Genomic DNA, 18,915 nt, shown 5'->3' on the forward strand with positions numbered 1-18,915 from the left:
CTCATACAAACTCGAGGCTTCTTTCCGAGTAGTGGCGACAGCAAGTTCAAGGGTAAAGGGTTCCATACGGGATGTTCTTCCCAGGTGCCTGTGAACCGAGGCTCCCTGTTTAGCCCTCTCCGGTTGACAATGGGACACTTTCCTCTTGTGTGAAATCTTTGAGCATTGCGAGTCTTGCATGTGCTGTGAATGTCATTCTTGTTTCTTGTACAACGGATTATGTTTGGATGCATGACGGAGCGAATGCAAATTTTAGTTTCCCATCACAGTGGGCATCCCTTGGCTGTAGCAGGTCTTTGGGGTCCCCTCGTTGTTAGAAGCTACCTAGTCGATCCTGCTAGTAGTCATATGCTTGTCTCAAAGATTAAGCCATGCATGTCTAAGTATGAAGGGCACCACCAGGATTGGAGCCTGCGGCTTAATTTGACTCAACACGGGGAAACTTACCAGGTCCAGACATAGTAAGGATTGACATATTGAGAGCTCTTTCTTGATTCTATGGGTTTGTGGTGCATGGCTATTCTTAGTTGGTGGAGTGATTTGTCTGGTTAATTCTGTTAATGAACAAGACCTCAGCCTGCTAACTAGCTATGCGGAGGTTCCCCTTGACGGCCAACTTCTTAAAGGGACTATGGCCTCCTAGGCCATGGAAGTTTGAGGCAATAATAGGTCAGTGATGCCCTTAGATGTTCTAGGCTGCATGCACGCTACACTGATGTTCAATGAGGAATTCCTAGTAAGCGTGAGTCATCAACTCACGTTGACTATGTCCCTGCCCTTTGTACACACCGCCCCTCACTCCTACTGAATGAATGATCTAGTGAAGTATTCGGATCGCGGTGATGATGGTAGTTCCTGTTGTCGACGTCATGAAAAATTCACTGAACCTTATCATTTAGAGGAAGGAGAAGTCGTAACAAGGTTACCATAGGTGAACCTACGGTAGGATCATTGTTGGTTCGAGACCCTGAATCGTGTAGGGGATGGAGCTGGCCTCCTCCTCACCTCCAAAATCTTGGCAACATGTGGACACTCGGCCCTATAGCGATGTGGTGGATGGCCAAGCTACAGGTCCAATGCTGTCGAGGTTGAGGGTCACATCGAATGCCCATGATCGAAAGCGTGGATTCCCCGCAGGGCGAAGAAGAGACTCGGATGCAATCTGGATTAGGATCAATGCCTTCGAACGATGTCCGCACTAGAGCATGAGGTCTTTGCTTGGTTGCAGTTCAAAGGGGGTCTGGGCCTCATCCCCTATTGAGATTTCATGATCCATTCGTGTGCGTGGTGCTATGCCAGGGATCCGTCATTTTGACAACGACAAGTCGGGACTGCTGCAACCCCACGTTGCCTTGCCCAGGTGTGTTGAATCATCGCTTGGAGCGTTCTGTGTTTAGGATGTGTGCACTCGCATGATTTGTGGGGTAGGGGCCCCGTCCGCTAACATGGCTCTCCCATGCATCGCCTCCCACCTTTGCGAGGTGATGGGGTGGGGACACACCACAGCATTCCTCATCGCACCCATTGGGTGCTCGAGGTTCAGGATGTGTCAACACCCAATACACGGGTGCATCACGCACCTTAGAAATCCAAAGAATGAAGCGTGAGCCAGCGCCTTCCGTGCTTAGGTCATCGAAAGACAAAAACAAAACAAAATCATGACTCTCAGCAATGGATATCTCGGCTCTCGCCATGATGAAGAATGTAGCAAAATGCGATACTTAGTGTGAATTGCAGAATCCCATGAATCATCAAGTCTTTGAATGCAAGTTGCGCCCAAGGCCTCGGCCAAGGGCACGTCTACTTGGGCATCGCACTAAATTTTTTTTCCCTCCCCAGCAAGGAGTGGAGATGGCCATCCACATCCGCGAGTGGCGCGCGGTCGGCTGAAATGAGCACGAGGTCCGTCGATCCGTCGCGATGAGCGGTGGCTCGCAAAGGCCGGCGTTGGTTTGCACCGATCGAACAATTCCTCGCGAGGAACTTTATTCTGGGCTCAGCGGCCCACCGCAGTGCGGGCATTGCTGCATCTCTACCGCATCCCCAAGTCAGGCATGAGTACCCGCTGAGTTTAAGCATATCAATAAGTAGAGGAAAAGAAACTTACCAGGATTCCCCTAGTAACGATGAGCGAACCGGGAAGAGCCTAGCATGAAAATTGACGACCGCGCCTGTCAAATTGTAGTATGTAGAAGCGTCCTTAGCAACAGACCAGGCCCAAGTCCCCTGGAAGGAGGCACCAAAGAGGGTGAGAGCCCCATTGGGCCCGAACCCTATTGCACTACGAGGCACTATCGGCGAGTCGGGTTGTTTGGGAATGCAGCCCTAATCGGGTGGTAAATTCCGTCCAAGGCTAAATACGGGCGAGAGACCAATAGCGAACAAGTACCACGAGGGAAAGATGAAAAGGACTTTGAAAAGAGAGTTAAAGAGTGCTTGAAATTGCCAATAGGGAAGCGGATGGAAGCTGGCGATGTGCCCCGATCAGATGCAGAACAGTGTGAGCCGATCCGCTGCTCAGTTCGGGGGACGTGCCAGCGTGGGCTATCGCGACGGCACAAGCATGACCTTCTGGTCGCATAAATACTTCCGTCGCGGCAGTCAAGGAGCAAAGCGTGCACCTTTACAACGGGCTCTCGAGCACCTGTACGCTCGTGGCACTGGCCAATAGGCTTTCCATCCAACCCATCTTGAAACACGGACCAAGGAGTCTAACATGTGTGCGAGTTGGCAAGTTGGGAAAACCCATGAGGCACAAGGAAGCTGACTGGCGAGATCCCCTCTCGGGGGCTGCATCGCCGACCGACCCTGATCTTCTGTGAAGGGTTCGAGTGCGAGCAAACCTGTTGGGACTCGAAAGATGGTGAACTATGCCTGAGCAGGGTGAAGCCAGACGAAACTCTGGTGGAGGCTCGCAGTTATACTGACGTGCAAATCATTCATCTAAATTGGGTATAGGGGAAAAAGACTAATCAAATCGTCTAGTAGCTGGTTTCCTCCGAAGTTTCCCTTAGGATAGCTGGAGCTCACGTACAAGTTTTATCGGGTAAAGAAAATGATTAGAGGCATCAGGGGCCAGGCTCATATGATTAGGAGGACGACAGGGTAGTTGCGAAACCTTTGGCGTGAGCCTGGGTGGACCGGCCCCCAGTGCAAATATTGGTGGTAGTAGCAAATATTCAAATGAGAACTTTGAAGACTTAAATGGGGAAAGGTTCCATGTGAACAGCACTTGGACATGGGTTAGTCGATCCTAAGAGATGGGGAAACCCTATTTCAAGGGAGCACTTTGCGCGATCATCGAAAGGGAATCGAGTTAATATTCCCGAACTGGGACGTAGCGGCAGACGGAAATGTTAGGAAATCTGGAGACATCGGCGGGGGCCCTGGAAATCTGGAGACTCTCTTAAGGTAGCCAAATGCCTTGTCATCTAATTAGTGACGTGCATGAATGGATTAATGAGATTCCCACTATCCCTGTCTACTATCTAGCGAAACCACAGCCAAGGGAATGGGCTTGGCAAAATCAGCGGGCAAAGAAGACCCTATTGAGCTTGACTCTAGTCCGACTTTGTGAAATGACTTGAGAGGTGTAGAATAAGTGGGAGCTTTTGGGCGCAAGTGAAATACCACTACTTTTAACATTATTTTACTTATTCTGTGAGGTAGAGATGGGGCAATGCCCCTATTTTTGGCCTTAAGGTGCGTCTAGGTGCCCCGATCTGGGCGGAAGACATTGTCAGGTGGGGAGTACGAATACAAACCATGAAAGCGTGGCCTATCAATCCTTTAGTCTTTCATAATTTGAAGTTAGAGGTGTCAGAAAAGTTACCACAGGGATAACTAGCTTATGGCAGCCAAGTGTTTATAGTGACATTGCTTTTTGATCCTTTGATGTCGGCTCTTCCTATCATTGTGAAGCAAAATTCACCAAGTGTTGGATTTTTCACCCACCAATAGGAAACTTGAGCTGGGTTTAGACCATCGTGAGACAGGTTAGTTTTACCCTACTGATGATCTGTGCCGTGATAGTAATTCAACTTAGTACGAGAGGAACCATTGATTCACACATTTGGTCAAAGCACTTGGTTGAAAAGCCAGTGGCGCAAAGCTACCATGTGTCTAATTATGACTGAATGCCTCTAAGTCAGAATCCATGCTAGATGCGGCGCATATCTCTCTTCGGCTACATTGTGACCCACAATAGGGGTGCTCTTGCACTCCTAGGGGCCCGTGTCATTGGCCATCTCCGATCGGTGCACTAGCACATTGGAGCAACCTTGGATATTAATTTCAAGCAATCGACGAGAAGAATCTTTTGCAGATGACTTAAATAAGCAATGGGGTATTGTAAGTGGCAGAGTGGCCTTGCTGCCACGATCCACTAAGATTCAGCCCTCTGTCGTCTCGATTCGTAAAACCTTTTTCGACTCTGAGGCGGGTGGGGTTTGTAATTTGTGCAAGGGTGAGAAAATCTCCCAAGTGCCAAATTTTGGGTGGGGGTGGGGTTTGCAAGGTTTTTTCTTGCGAGCTCGTAACAATCTCTCAGGTGCCAAATTCCCAATGGGTGGGGTTTGCAATTTGTGCGAGTGCAGGAAAATCTTCCAAGTGCCAAATTTTGGGTGGGTGGGGTTTGCAATTTTTCACGACGGCGGGAAAACTCTCCCAGGTGCCAAATTTCAAGCGGGTGGGGTCTTGTGAAAATTTCCACGAGGGCAAAGAAATCTCCCAAGTGTCGAATTCCCGACTTGTGGGGTTTTGAAATTTTTGCCAGGGCAAAAAAATCTCCCAAGTGCCACATTTCGGGTGGGTGGGGTTTTGTGAAAATTTCTGCGAGGGCAAAAAAATCTCCCAAGTGCCAAATTCCCAGCATGTGGGGTTTGCAATTTTTGCGAGGGCATAAAAATCTCCCAGGTGCCAAATTCCTGGCGGGTGGGGTTTGCAATTTTTGCCAGGGCAGAAAAATCTCCCAAGTACCAAATTTCGTGTGGGAGGGAGGGGTAGAAAAATTTGCCAGGGCAAAAGATCTCTCGAGTGCCAAATTTCGGGTGAGTCGGGTTTTGTAAAATCTCCATGAGGGGGAAAAAAATCTCCTGAGTCTCGAATTCTGAGCTGGTGGGGTTTGCAATTTTCGGAAGGGCGAAAAAATCTCCCAAGTGCTGAATTCCCCGTGGGTGGGGTTTTGTGATTTCTGCAAGTGCGAAAAAGTCTTCCAAGTGCAATTTCCATGTGGGTCAAGTTTGCAATTTCTGTGAGGGCAGAAAAATCTTCCAAGTCCAAATTTTGGGCGGGTAGGGCTTCGTAATTTCCAAGTGCCAAATTTCGAGCGGGTGGGGTCTGTAAATTCTACGAGGGTGAAAAAATCTTCCAAGTCCAAATTTTGATCTCTTTTTATAAAGAAAATTCTCAAATCGGCTACCCTACCTCGAATCTGGCTAGCTAGGCATAACACCTCGAGTTGGATCGGCAATACGTGAACTGAAACTTGTGCGTGATCCAAAAGCGGGTAACTTGTTTTTTTTTTTTTGTAATGCCCAAAATTTAGAGCTTTTCGCTATACAGGGCCTCCCATGATTTTTTTTCCCCTCGTCGACCAACTCTAGCAACCCATTCGAGTCACCCGAGGCTGGGGTGACGGAGTCGGGTGACCCAAGTTGGGTCGACCCAGGCGTGCAATCCTGGCTAGGGACAGCAGGTCGATTCTATAAGTTTTCTTGCCAATTTTGCTAGCTAGGTCAGCTCACCAAGTCATCTGACCATGTGGTCTTTGCCAAATCAAGAATTGACTCTTTAAGTCCGCTCACAGCTCATCAAGCCGGCTCACCAAGATGACTTACCATCTCGCCTCACCAGGTTGCCCCACCAGGTCACCTCTTCTTTAAGACCACTCACCATGTTGGCTCCCCAAGTCAGCTCACCGAGTTGACTATTTAGGTTGCCTCACCAAGTCGACCCCTTAAGTTCACTCACCAAGTCAGCTCCCAAAGTCAACTCACCAAGTCGAATCACCTAGTCATTTTACCACCTTGCCCCAGCAAGTGTTCTTGCCAAGTTGCCCCACCGAGTTGCTTCTCTAAGCCCACTCACCATGTCAGCTCACCAAGTTGGTTGTTCAAGTACGTTGCCAAGTCAACTCTTTAAGTTCACTCACTAGGTCAGCCCGCCCAAGTTGCCTCTTTAAGTTCGCTCGCCAGGTCAGCCCGCCCAAGTCACATCAGTGAGCTAACTCACCGAGTCACCTCACAAAGTTGACTCTTTAAGTGTGCCCACCGAGTCAGCTCACCAAGTCGACTCACCATCTTGCCTCGATAAGTTGGCTTGCCGAGTTACCCCACCCAGTCGTTGCCTCTTTAAGCCTGCTCACCGTGTCAGCTCGTCAGGTCGGCTCACCAAGTCGACTAATCAAGTAGGTCCACCAAGTTGCCTCAAGGATAGCTCCTCACCATGAGTCGCCTCACCATGTTGACTGTTTGATCCCGCTCACTAGGTTGCCTCACCAAGTCAACTCGAGTACGTTGCCAAGTCGACTCTTTAAGTTCACTCGCCAAGTCAACTCACAATGTCATCTCAACGAACCAACTTGCCGAGTCACCTCACCATGTTGGCTCTCTAATTCCACTCACCAAGTCACCCCACCAACTCGCCCCGTTAGGCCCACTCACCACCTCGCCTCGTTAGGCCCACTCTCACCAAGTTGACTCTTTAAGTCTGCTCATCAAGTCGAGCCACCAAGTACTCTCACCAAGTTGACTCTTTGAGTTCATTCATCAAGTCGCCCCACCAAGTACTCTAACCAAGTCGATTCTTCAAGTGTGTTCATCAAGTTGCCCCACCAAGTACTCTCACCAAGTCGACTCTTTAAGTCCTTTCATCAAGTCACCCCACCAAGTACTCTCACCAAGTCAACTCTTTAGGTCTGTTCATAGAGTCACCCCACCAAGTCGACCCTTCAAGTGCGTTCATCAAGTCATCCCACCAAGTTGACTCTTTAAGTTCATTCATCAAGTCACCCTGCCAGGTCAGCCCACAAATTACTCTCACCAAGTCGACTCTTTAAGTTTGTTCATCAAGTCACCCCGCCAGGTTGGCCCACCAAGTGGACTCTTTAAGTTCATTCATCAAGTCACCCCACCAGGTCAGCCCACCAACTACTCTCACCAAGTTGACTCTTTAAGTTTTCTCACTAAGTCACCCCTCCAGGTCGGCCCACCAAGTGGACTCTTTAAGGTCAGCCCACCAAGTCGACTCTTTTAGTTCATTCATCAAGTCACCCCGCCAGGTCAGCCCACCAACTACTCTCACCAAGTCGACTCTTTAAGTTTTCTCACTAAGTCACCCCGCAAGGTCAGCCCACCGAGTACTCTCACCAAGTTGACTCTTTAGGTTTTTTCATCAAGTCACCCCACCAAGTACTCTCACCAAGTTGACTCTTTAAGATCGTTCATCAAGTCGCTCCGCCAGGTTGGCCTGCCAAGTACTCTCACCAAGTCGACCCTTTAAGTTCGGTCATCAAGTCACCCCGCCAGGTCGGCCCACCAAGTACTCTCACAAAGTCGACTCTTTAGGTTTGTTCATCAATTCACCCCGCCAGCTCAACCCACCAAGTTCTCTCACCAAGTTGACTCTTTAAGTTCGTTCATCAAGTCACCACGCTAGTTCAACCCACCAAGTACTCTCACAAAGTTGACTCTCTAAGTTCGTTCATCAAGTCACCCTGCTAGGTCAGCCCACCAAGTACTCTCACCAAGTCACCCCGCTAGTTTGACCCACCAAGTCGATTCTTTAAGTTCATTCATCAAGTTACCCGGCCAAGTCAGCCCACCAAGTCAACTCTTTAAGTTTGTTCATCAAGTCACCCGGCCAGGTCGGCCCACCAAGTCACCAACTACTCTCACCAAGTCGACTCTCTAAGTTTGTTCATCAAGTCACCCTGCCAGGTTGGCCCACCAAGTTGAATCTTTAAGTTCGTTCATCATGTCACCCCACCAAGTACTCTAACCAAGTCGATTCTTCAAGTGCGTTCATCAAGTCACCCGACCAAGTACTCTCACCAAGTCGACTCTTTAAGTCCTTTCATCAAGTCACCCCACCAAGTCAACTCTTTAAGTCCGTTCATCAAGTCACCAGAACAAATATAGGTACTCTCACCAAGTCAACTCTTTATGTCCGTTCATCAAGTCACCCCACCAGTTCAGCCAACCAAGTACTCCCACCAAGTCGATTCTTTAAGTCCGTTCATAAGTTCACCCCGCCAAGTACTCTCACCAAGTGGACTCTTTAAGACTGCTCATCAAGTCGAGCCACCAAGTACTCTCAGCAAGTCGACTCTTTGAATCCGTTCATCAAGTCACCCCACCAAGTACTCTGACCAAGTAGATTCTTCAAGTGCGCTCATCAAGTCGAACCACCGAGTACTCTCACCAAGTTGAATATTTGAGTTTGTTCATCAAGTCACCCCACCAAGTGCTCTCACCAAGTCAACTCTTTAGGTCCATTCATAGAGTCACCCCACTAAGTTGACCCTTCAAGTGCGTTCATCAAGTCACCCCACCAAGTCGACTCTTTAAGTTAATTCATCAAGTCACCCTGCTAGGTTAGCCCACAAATTACTCTCACCAAGTTGACTCTTTAAGTTCGTTCATCAAGTCACCTTGCCATGTCGGCCCACCAAGTGGACTCTTTAAGTTTGTTCATGAAGTCACTCTACCAAGTTGGCCCATAAGGTTGACTCTTTTAGTTCATTCATCAAGTCACCCCGCTAGGTCAACCCACCAAGTACTCTCACCAAGTTGACTCTTCAAGTTTGCTCATCAAGCCACCTCGCCTTGTCGGCCCACCAAGTACTCTCACCAAGTCAGCCCACCAAATACTCTCACCAGGTCGACTCTTTAGGTTTGTTCATCAAGTCACCCCACCAAGTACTCTCACAATGTCGACCCTCTAAGTTTGTTCATCAAGTCGCTCTGCCAGGTCGGCCCACCAAGTACTCTCACCAAGTCGACTCTTTAAGTTCGTTCATCAAGTCACATGATCGGGTCAGCCCACCGAGTACTCTTACCAAGTCCACTCTTTGAGTTAGTCCATCAAGTCACCTTGCTAGGTCAGCCCACCAAGTACTCTCACCAAGTTGACTCTTTAAGTTTGTTCATCAAGTCACCCTGCCAGGTCGGCCCACCAAGTCAACTCTTTAAGTTCGTTCATCAAGTCACCCTGCCAAGTTGACCCACCAAGTCGACTCTTTAGGTTCGTTCATCAAGTTAGCCCACCAAGTACTCTCACCAAGATGACTCTTTAAGTTCGTTCATCAAATCACCCCGCTATGTCTTCCCACCAAGTACTCTCACCAAGTCAACTCTTTAGGTTCATTCATCAAGTCACCCCGCCAGGTGGGCCCACCAAGTGGACTCTTTAAGTTCGTTCATCAAGTCACCTGGCCAGGTCGGCCCACTAAGTCACCAAGTACTCTCACCAAGTCAACTCTCTAAGTTCTTTCATCAAGTCACCCCGCCAGGTCGGCCCACCAAGTCGACTCTTTAAGTTCGTTCATCAAGTCACCTTGCCAGGTCGGCCCACCAAGTACTCTCACCAAGTCGACTCTTTAAGTTTGTTCATCAAGTCACCCTGCCAGGTCGGCCCACCAAGTCAACTCTTTAAGTTTGTAAAATGGGTACCCGAGCCATTCTACTTGAGTCATAATTCTCAAATCGGATAGCTTCCGATATAAAATGGTCATCGAGCCATTCTAGTCGGTCTCCAAAAATTGATCAATTTACCGCCCTAACTGATGCAATCAAATCACCTAACCAATGCCAATTTATTCTTCATTGACAACCTCATGAAAAATGGGGTCGTGGATGGCTATTCGGTCACATTTTTCATTGAATTGGGTTTTAAGGTACTTGTGCACTGAATGTACATTTTTGATGTAGAGTAAGCCTTGCATTAATAGCTTATATAGGGGAGGTAGTGTGCTTGAAAAATGGTGGGCGAACCAGCCTAGCCGGGCCGATCTGGGTGAGCCATGCAGGCCGAGCCGATCTGGGTGAGCCGTTCTGGCTGAGCCATGCTGGTCAACCTGATCTGGGCGAGCCATTCTGGCCGACCCGATCTGGGCAAGCCATTCTAGGCGAGCCATGCTGGTCAAGCTGATCTGGGTGAGCCATTCTCGCCGAGCTGATCTGGGTGAGCCATGCGGGGGCGACTCGATCTGGGTGAGCCATTCTGGCTGAGCCATGTTCGCTGAGCTGATTTGGGCGAGCCATGCTGGCTGACCTAAACTTAGCGAGCTATTCTGGCTGAGCCATGCTAGCCGAGCCGATCTGGGTAAGCCATGCTGGCCGACCCAATCTGGCCGAGCTCCAAAAATGGTTTCATGGATGGTTGTTTGGTCACATTTTTCATTGAATTGGATTTTTAAGGGAGTTGTCCGTGCTATCACAGATTTCTAATGCAGAGCGAGCCTCACACTAACAGATTATATAGGAGAGGTTGTTGCCGCAAGCCTCTCCCATGCCCCTTTCATTGATTCAACATTGGTGTCTAGGCAGATCAGATTGTTGGGTTTTCAAACGGTGTATGGTGATGTTGAATCAATGAAAGGGGCATGAAGCGATCTCAGTGATTTTCCTCGGCTCTCCTTTCGATCATGTTTTCTAATGACTCAATTTTGGAAAAGGTGAGGCAGCAGTTGCCGATCCATGGCGTGTCTTTTTGGTGATCTAAACGTGAGCCCTTGTCTAGCGCTCAGGCGTTGCTTGGTATAATGGCAATTTGCTATGGGTGCTTGACACTCTAGCAATTTGTCACAGTGTACTTATCGCGACTACATGAGAGCTTTAATATCGAAAGCTCTCAGCAAAAAATGATGGCTGAGCCATGCTGGCCAACCCAATCCAGGCGAGCCATGCTGGCCAACCCGATTTGGCTTAGCCATTTTTGTAGACCCAATCTGGCTCTTCTTTCTCACTCCATCGGCACAAATTCAAGAGTTGTTCGACAGTGGTTGTTGTTCCAATGTGTCATTGCGGTGATCTAGAGAGCGATGCTAAGGGCAAGAGCTTGCGTCTAGCATTTGGGGATGTTTGTGCAAGCAAGCCGGGGAGGTTCTCTTATATGAACCTCTCTGTGGCCTTTGAATATAGACCCAGTGCTGACGATATCGATGGATATGAGCCTTGGATTATAAATTTGTTCAGCTAACATTGGTTTTTGTGAGAGAAGGGTATGAAACACTTCCCAATTACTACGCGGGAGCTCCTTAAGATCGCCTCTGTGCCAACTCAATCGGTACAACATTGGGAATGGTTCGACAGTGGTTGTCATTCCAATGTGTCATCAGGATGTCTTGGAATACGGCCTTTCAAGGGCAAGCTCGCATCTAGCACTTGGATTGTGTGTCGTCACAAGTATATGGGGAGATCTCTCTGTGAACGGCGATATGGCGATTGCAAGAGAAAATTGACTTAGTAGTCGGAGCATTAGCCTTGGGCCATTGTGACTGCCTTGCAATTTCTCTATAATTGCAACCTATGTTTGCGCAGTAGCAGAGTTTGCATGTAAGATTGGCCTTTGTTCTTGATAGTTCCAAGTACTCTCACCAAGTCACCAAGTCACCATGCTGGCCGAGCCGTTCTGGCCAAGCCATGCTGGCCAAGCCGATCTGGGCGAGCCGATCTGAGCGAGCCATGCTGGCCGTCCTGTTCTGGGTGAGCTATGCTGGATGACCTGATCTGGCCGAGCTCCAAAAATGGTGTCATGGATGGCTGTTTGGTCACATTTTTCATTGAATTGGATTTTTAAGGGAGTTATCTATGCTATCACAGATTTCTAATGTAGAGCGAGCCTTGCACTAATAGCTTATATAGGAGAGGTTGTTGCCGCGAGCCTCTCCCATACCCCTTTCATTGATTCAACATTGGTGTCTAGGTGGATTAGATTGTTGGGTTTTCAAATGGTGTATGGTGATGTTGAATCAATGAAAGGGGCATGAAGCAATCTTAGTGCTTTTCCTCGGCTCTCCTTTAGATCATGTTTTCTGATGACTCAATTTTGGAAAAGGTGAGGCAGCGGTTGCCGATCCATGGCATGTCCTTTTGGTGATTTTAAAACTTGATCTAAACGTGAGCCTGTGTCTAGCACTCCGATGTTGCTTGGTATAATGGCAATTTGCTATGGGTGCTCGGTGCTCTAGCAATTTGTCATGGTGTACTTATTGCGGCTACATGGGAGCTTTAATATCGAAAGCTCTTGGCAAAAAATGGTGGCCGAGCCATGCTGGCTGACCCGATCTGGCTTAACCATTTTCGTCGACCCAATCTGGCTCTTCTTTCTCACTCCATCGGCACAAATTTGGGAGTTGTTCGATAGTGGTTGTCATTCCAATGTGTCATTGCGATGATCTGGAGAGCGATGCTAAGGGCGGGAGCTTGCGTCTAGCATTTGGGGATGTTTGTGCAAGCAAGCAGGGGAGTTTCTCTTATCAGAACCTCTTCGTGGCCTTTGAATATAGACCCAGTGCTGACGATATCGATGGATATGAGCCTTGGATTCTAAAATTATTCAGCTAACATTGGTTTTTGTAAGAGATGGGTATGAAAGAACTTCCTGATCGTTAACAGGAGCTCCCTAAGACCGCCTCTGCACCAACTCAATCAGCACAACATTGGGAATGGTTTGACAGCAGTTGTCATTCTAATGTGTCATCGAGGGATGTCTTGGAAAGTGGCCTTTCAAGGGCGAGCTCGCATCTAGCACTTGGATTGTGCGTCGCGTCACAAGTGAATGGGGAGATCTCTCTATGAATGGCAGCATGGTGATTGCAAGAGAAAATTGACTTAGTCAGAGCATTGGCCTCGGGCCACTGTGATGGCCTTGCAATTTCTCTTTAATTACAACCTATGTTTGCGCAGTAGCAGAGTTTGCAAGTAAGATGGGCCTTGTTCTTGAGAGTTCTAGGAAATGACCTCTGGAACTTTTGCATTGGGCCCCTTCAAGGTGAAATTCATCCAGTTGATCGGATGAGCTCGATGACCATTTCAGTCCCTTGGCTCCTTGAATTCACATCTCCTAACCGATGACAATCTTTTGCTCCTTAGACAACCTCATAAAAAATTGGGTCGTGGATGGCTGTTTGGTCAGAATTTTCAACGATTTGGATTTTTAAGGCGGATGTCGGTGTGTTTGCTAATTTCTAATGCAGAGCGAGCCTCACACTAATAGCTTATATAGGAGAGGTTGTTGTCGCGAGCCTCTCCCGTGCCCCTCTCATTGATTCAACACTGGTGTCAAGGTGGATGGAAATGTCAAATTTTGAAATGGTGGATGCCGACGTTGAATCAATTGGAGGGGCATGAAGCCCACCCTCAAGGTGCTATTCCTTGACTCTCCTTTAGATCACATTTTCTTGTCACTCAGCTGGCGCAATTTCGGAAAAAGGTTTGGTAGTGGCTGCCAGCCCTCACCGCGTCTACTTGGTGATTTTAAAACTTGATCTAAAACGGGAGCCCTCGTCTAGCACCTCCGTCCGGTGATGCTCGGGTATTGCATGAATTTTTGCTATCACCATGAATCCCCCAATGAATGCCTACGCTATGACCCTCTCTTAGATCACCTTCTTCGATCACTCGACCGATGGAATTATGGAAGAGACTTGGCAGCGGTTTCCATTCTACAGCATGTCTGTTCCGCGATTTTGAAGTTGATCTAATGGCGAGCGCTTGTCTCTAGCCATGAGGTGGGTGCTTGGCACTCTAGAAATATTTTTTCCATGCCTATTGCAGCTACAATGGGAGGCTTTGATAACAAAAGCAGCTCTCGGTGACCCTCCCCAATAGAATCGGTGCTAGTGTTCGAGAAAGACACGTTATTCAGATTTGGAATATTGGCACCAACATCATTTCTATTGGGAGGGCTATTAAGCCATCCCGATTTTACTATGCGAGGGCTCTCTCCCTAGAGTCATTCTCTTTGCAAATACTTCTTTGGAAAAAAAATTTCGGAATGGTTCGGCAGTGGTTGTTGTTCCAATGGTGCCATTATGGTGGTTGCCTGGGCAGTGATTTGAAGGCCAAGCCATCGTCTAGCAGTTGGGCTGTGCGTCATGGGTGACAAGGGAGCCTTTGTAATCAGAAGCTCCCCATGACCATTCGATGAGAAGAGGCATTGGTTGTGTGAGCAAGGACGAATGAAGCCTCAGATTCCAAATGAAATTAATGACGTCAGATCTATATATAAGAGCGGAATGAAGAAGTAGCTCATTTGCTATGCGCGGCTCCCCAAAGTTGCTCATCTTTCTCACTCCATCGGCACAAATTTGGGAGTTGTTCGACAATAGTTTTCATTCCAATGTGTCATTGTGGTGATCTGGAGAGTGATACTAAGGGCGGGAGCTTGTGTCTAGCATTTGGGATGTTTGTGTGAGCGAGTAGGGGAGCTTCTCTTATCAGAACCTCTCCATGGCCTTTAAATATATAGACCCAGTGCCGCCAATATTGATGGATACGAGCCTTGGATTATAAATTTGTTCACAACTGACATTGGTTTTTGTGAGAGATGGGTACGAAAGCACATCCCGATTGCTACGCGGGAGCTCCCTAAGGTCACCTCTGTGCCAAATCAATCGAAAAAACATTTGGAATGGTTCAAAAGCAGTTGTCGTTCCAATGTGTCATCGGGGGATGTCTTGGAAAGTGGCCTTACAAGGGCAAGCTCGCGTCTAGCACTTGGATTGTGCATCACGTCACAAGTGAATGGGGAGATAATTCTGTGAACGACAGCATGGTGATTACAAGAGAAAATTGACTTGGAGGGCCATGAATCAATTGGAGGGGCATGAAGCCCACCCTCAATGTGCTATTCCTCAACTCTCCCTTAGATCATTTTTTCTTGTCACTCAGCTGGCGCAATTTTGGAAAAAGGTTTGGCAGTGGTTGCCAGCCCTCACCGCGTCTACTTGGTGATTTTAAAACTCGATCTAAAATGGGAGCCCTCATCTAGCACCTCCATCCGGTGTTGCTCGGGTATTGCATAAATTTATGCCATTGGCGTGAATCCCCCAATGAATGCCTACGCTTGAACCCTCTTTTAGATCACCTTCTGCGATCACTAAACTAATGCAACTACGGAAGAGACTTGGCAGCGGTTGCCATTCTACACCGCGTCTATTCTACGATTTCAAAGTTGATCTAATGGCGAGCCCTTGTCTCTAGCCATGAGGTGGGTGCTTGGTGCTCTAGCAAAAATTTTTACATGCCTATCATGGCTACAATGGGAGAGGTGGTTACCGCGAGCCTCTCCCATGGCCTCCTTATTGATTCAACCCCACTGTCAGGGTGGATGGATATGTCAGATTTTGAAATGGTCGACACTGACATTGAATCAATTAGAGGGGCATGAAGCCCACCCTTGTGGGTGCTATACCTGGACTCTCCTTTAGATCATGTTTACTTGTCACTCAACTGGCACAATTTCAGAAAAAGGTTTGGCAGCGGTTGCCAGCCCTCACTACGTCTACTTGGTGATTTTAAAACTTGATCTAAAACAAGAGCCCTCATCTAGCACCTCCGTCCGATGTTGCTCAGGTATTGCATAAATTTTTTCCATTTGCGCAAATCCCCCAACAAATTCCTATGCTTGGACCCTCTCTTAGATCACCTTCTTCGATCACTCGACTGATGCAATTACAGAAGAGACTTGGCAGCGGTCACCATTCTACACGACGTCTGTTCAGCGATTTCAAAGTTTTGATCTAATCGCGAGCCCTTGTCTATAGCCATGAGGTGGGTGCTTTGGTGCTCTAGCAAAATTTTTTGTGTGCCTATCGCGGCTACAATGGGAGAGGTGGTTGCTACTAGCCTCTCCCATGCCCCCCTCATTGATTTAACACCGCTGTCAGGGCAGATGGATATGTCAGATTTTGTAATGGTGGATGCCGACATTGAATCAATTAGAGGGGCATGAAGCCCACCCTCAAGGGTGCTATTCCTGGACTCTCCTTTAGATCATGTTTTCTTGTCACTCAGCTAGCACAATTTTCAAAAAAGGTTTGGCGTCGGTTGCCAGCCCTCACCGCGTCTACTTGGTGATTTTAAAACTCGATCTAAAACTAGAGCCCTCATCTTGCACCTCCGTCCGATGTTGCTCGGGTATTGCATAAATTTATGCCATTGGTGCGAATCCCCCAATGAATGCCTATGCTTGGACCCTCTGTTAGATCACCTTCTTCGATCACTCGACCGACGCAACTACAGAAGAGACTTGGCAGCGGTTGCCATTCTACACTGTGTCTGTTCTATGATTTTCAAGTTGATCTAATGGCGAGCCCTTGTCTCTAGCCATGAGGTGGGTGCTTGGTGCTCTAGCAAAAATTTTTGTGTGCCTATCGTGGCTACAATGGGAGAGGTGGTTGCCGCGAGCCTCTCCTGTGGCCTCCTCATTGATTCAACCCCGCTGTCAGGGCAGATGGATATGTCAAATTTTGAAATGGTGGACGCTGAGGTTGAATCAATTAGAGGGGCATGAAGCCCACCCTCATGGGTGCTATACCTGGACTCTCCTTTAGATCATGTTTTCTTGTCACTCAGTTGGCACAATTTTGGAAAAAGGTTTGGCAGCGGTTGCCAGCCCTCACCACGTCTACTTGGTGATTTTAAAACTTGATCTAAAATGGGAGCCCTCGTCTAGCACCTCCGTCCGGTGTTGCTCAGGTATTGCATAAATTTTTTCCATCGGCGTGAATCCCCCAATGAATGCCTACGCTTGGACCCTCTCTTAGATCACCTTCTTCGATCACTCGACCGACGCAATTACAGAAGAGACTTGGCAGTGGTTGCCATTCTACACCATGTGTGTTCTACGATTTCGAAGTTTTGATCTAATGGCAAGCCCTTGTCTATAGCCATGAGGTGGGTGCTTTGGTGCTCTAGAAAAATTTTTTGTGTGCCTATCACAGCTACAATGGGAGAGGTGGTTGCTACTAGCCTCTAGCCTCTCCCGTGCCCCCCTCATTGATTCAACGCCGCTGTCAGGGCAGATGGATATGTCGGATTTTGAAATGGTGGACGCCGACGTTGAATCAATTAGAGGGGCATGAAGCCCACCCTTGAGGGTGCTATTCCTGGACTCTCCTTTAGATCATGTTTTCTTGTTAGTCAGCTAGTGCAATTTCGGAAAAAGGTTTGGTAGCGCTTGCCAGCCCTCACTGCGTCTACTTGGTGATTTTAAAACTCGATCTAAAATGGGAGCCCTCGTCTAGCACCTCCATCTGGTGTTGCTCAGGTATTTGCATAAATTTATGTGATCGGCACGAATCCCCCAACAAATGCCTACGCTTCGACCCTCTCTTAGATCACCTTCTTCAATCACTCAACCAATGCAATTATGGAAGAGACTTGGCAGCAGTTGGCATTCTACACCGCGTCTGTTCTGCGATTTCAAAGTTGATCTAATGGTGAGCCCTTGTCTCTAGCCATGAGGTGGGTGCTTGGTGCTCTAGCAAAAATTTTTGCATGCCTATCATGGCTACAATGGGGGAGGTTGTTGCCACAAGCCCCTCCCATGCCCCCCTCATTGATTCAACACTACTGCTAGGGCAGATGGATATGTCAGATTTTGAAATGGTGGATGCCGATGTTGAATCAATTAGAGGGGCATGAAGCCCACCCTCGATGGTACTATTCTTGGACTCTCCTTTAGATCATGTTTTCTTGTCACTCATCTGGCACAATTTTGGAAAAAGGTTTGGCAGTGCTTGCCAGCCCTCACCGCGTCTACTTGGTGATTTTAAAACTCGATCTAAAACGGGAGCCCTCGTCTAGCACCTCCGTCCGGTGTTGCTCGAGTATTTGCATAAGTTTATGTGATCAACATGAATCTCACAATGAATACCTATTCTTGGACCCTCTCTTAGATCACCTTCTTCTATCACTTGACTGACGCAATTACAGAAGAGACTTGGCAGCGGTTGCCATTGTACACCGCGTCTGTTCTGTGATTTCGAAGTTGATCTAATGGCGAGCCCTTGTCTCTAGCCATGAGGTGGCTGCTTGGGCGCTCTAGAAATTTTTTTTGCATGCCTATTGCGGCTACAATGGGAGAGGTTGATGCCGCGAGCCTCTCCCGTGCCCCCATCATTGATTCAACGCCGCTGTTAGGGTTGATGGATATGTCATATTTTGAAATGGTGGATGCTGATGTTGAGTCAATTAGAGGGGCATGAAGCCCACCCTCAAGGGTGCTATTCCTGGACTCTCCTTTAGATCATGTTTTCTTATCACTCGGCTGGTGCAATTTTGGAGAAAGGTTTGGTAGTGCTTGCCAGCCCTCACCGTGTCTACTTGGTGATTTGAAAACTTGATCTAAAACGGGAGCCCTCATCTAGCACCTCCATTCGGTGTTGCTCGGGTGTTGCATAAATTTATGCCATTAGTGCAAATCCCCCAACAAATGCCTACACTTAGAACCTCTCTCAGATCAACTTCTTCGATCACTCGACCAACGCAATTACAGAAGAGACTTGGCAGCGGTTGCCATTCTACACCGCGTCTGTTCTGTGATTTTGAAGTTGATCTAATGGCAAGCCCTTGTCTATAGCCATGAGGTGGGTGCTTGGCGCTCTAGCAAAATTTTTTACGTGCCTATCATGGCTACAATGGGAGAGGTGGTTGCCGTGAGCCTCTCTCATGCCCCCCTCATTGATTCAACGTTGCTATCAGGGCGGATGGATATGCCAGATTTTCAAATGGTGGACGCTGACGTTGAATCAATTAGAGGGGCATGAAGCCCACCCTCGAGGGTGCTATTCTTGGACTCTCCTTTAGATCATGTTTTTTTGTCACTCATCTTGCACAATTTCGAAAAAAGGTTTGATAGTAGTTGCCAGCCCTCACCGCGTCTACTTGGTGATTTTAAAACTTGATC

The 18,915-nt window shown here is 48.0% G+C and overlaps 1 non-coding gene and 2 pseudogenes across 1 annotated transcript; all 3 read left to right on the top strand.

The window, feature by feature from the left end:
• Positions 1-321: 321 nt before the first annotated feature.
• On the top strand, positions 322-954 carry LOC149578952 (18S ribosomal RNA; annotated as a pseudogene; the record flags this gene model as incomplete).
• A 706-nt stretch (positions 955-1,660) lies between these two features.
• LOC149578953 (5.8S ribosomal RNA) lies at positions 1,661-1,814 on the top strand. The gene has a single exon (XR_016358019.1). It is a non-coding gene; the product is annotated as a 5.8S ribosomal RNA (ribosomal RNA).
• Positions 1,815-2,038: 224 nt separating this feature from the next.
• LOC149578954 (25S ribosomal RNA) lies at positions 2,039-4,416 on the top strand (annotated as a pseudogene).
• The last annotated feature ends 14,499 nt before the right edge of the window (positions 4,417-18,915 follow it).

Source organism: Cupressus sempervirens, chromosome 1, assembly GCF_028749045.1.
Source record: "Cupressus sempervirens isolate cs-2001-9-10 chromosome 1, ASM2874904v1, whole genome shotgun sequence".
NCBI classification, from domain to species: Eukaryota; Viridiplantae; Streptophyta; class Pinopsida; order Cupressales; family Cupressaceae; genus Cupressus; species Cupressus sempervirens.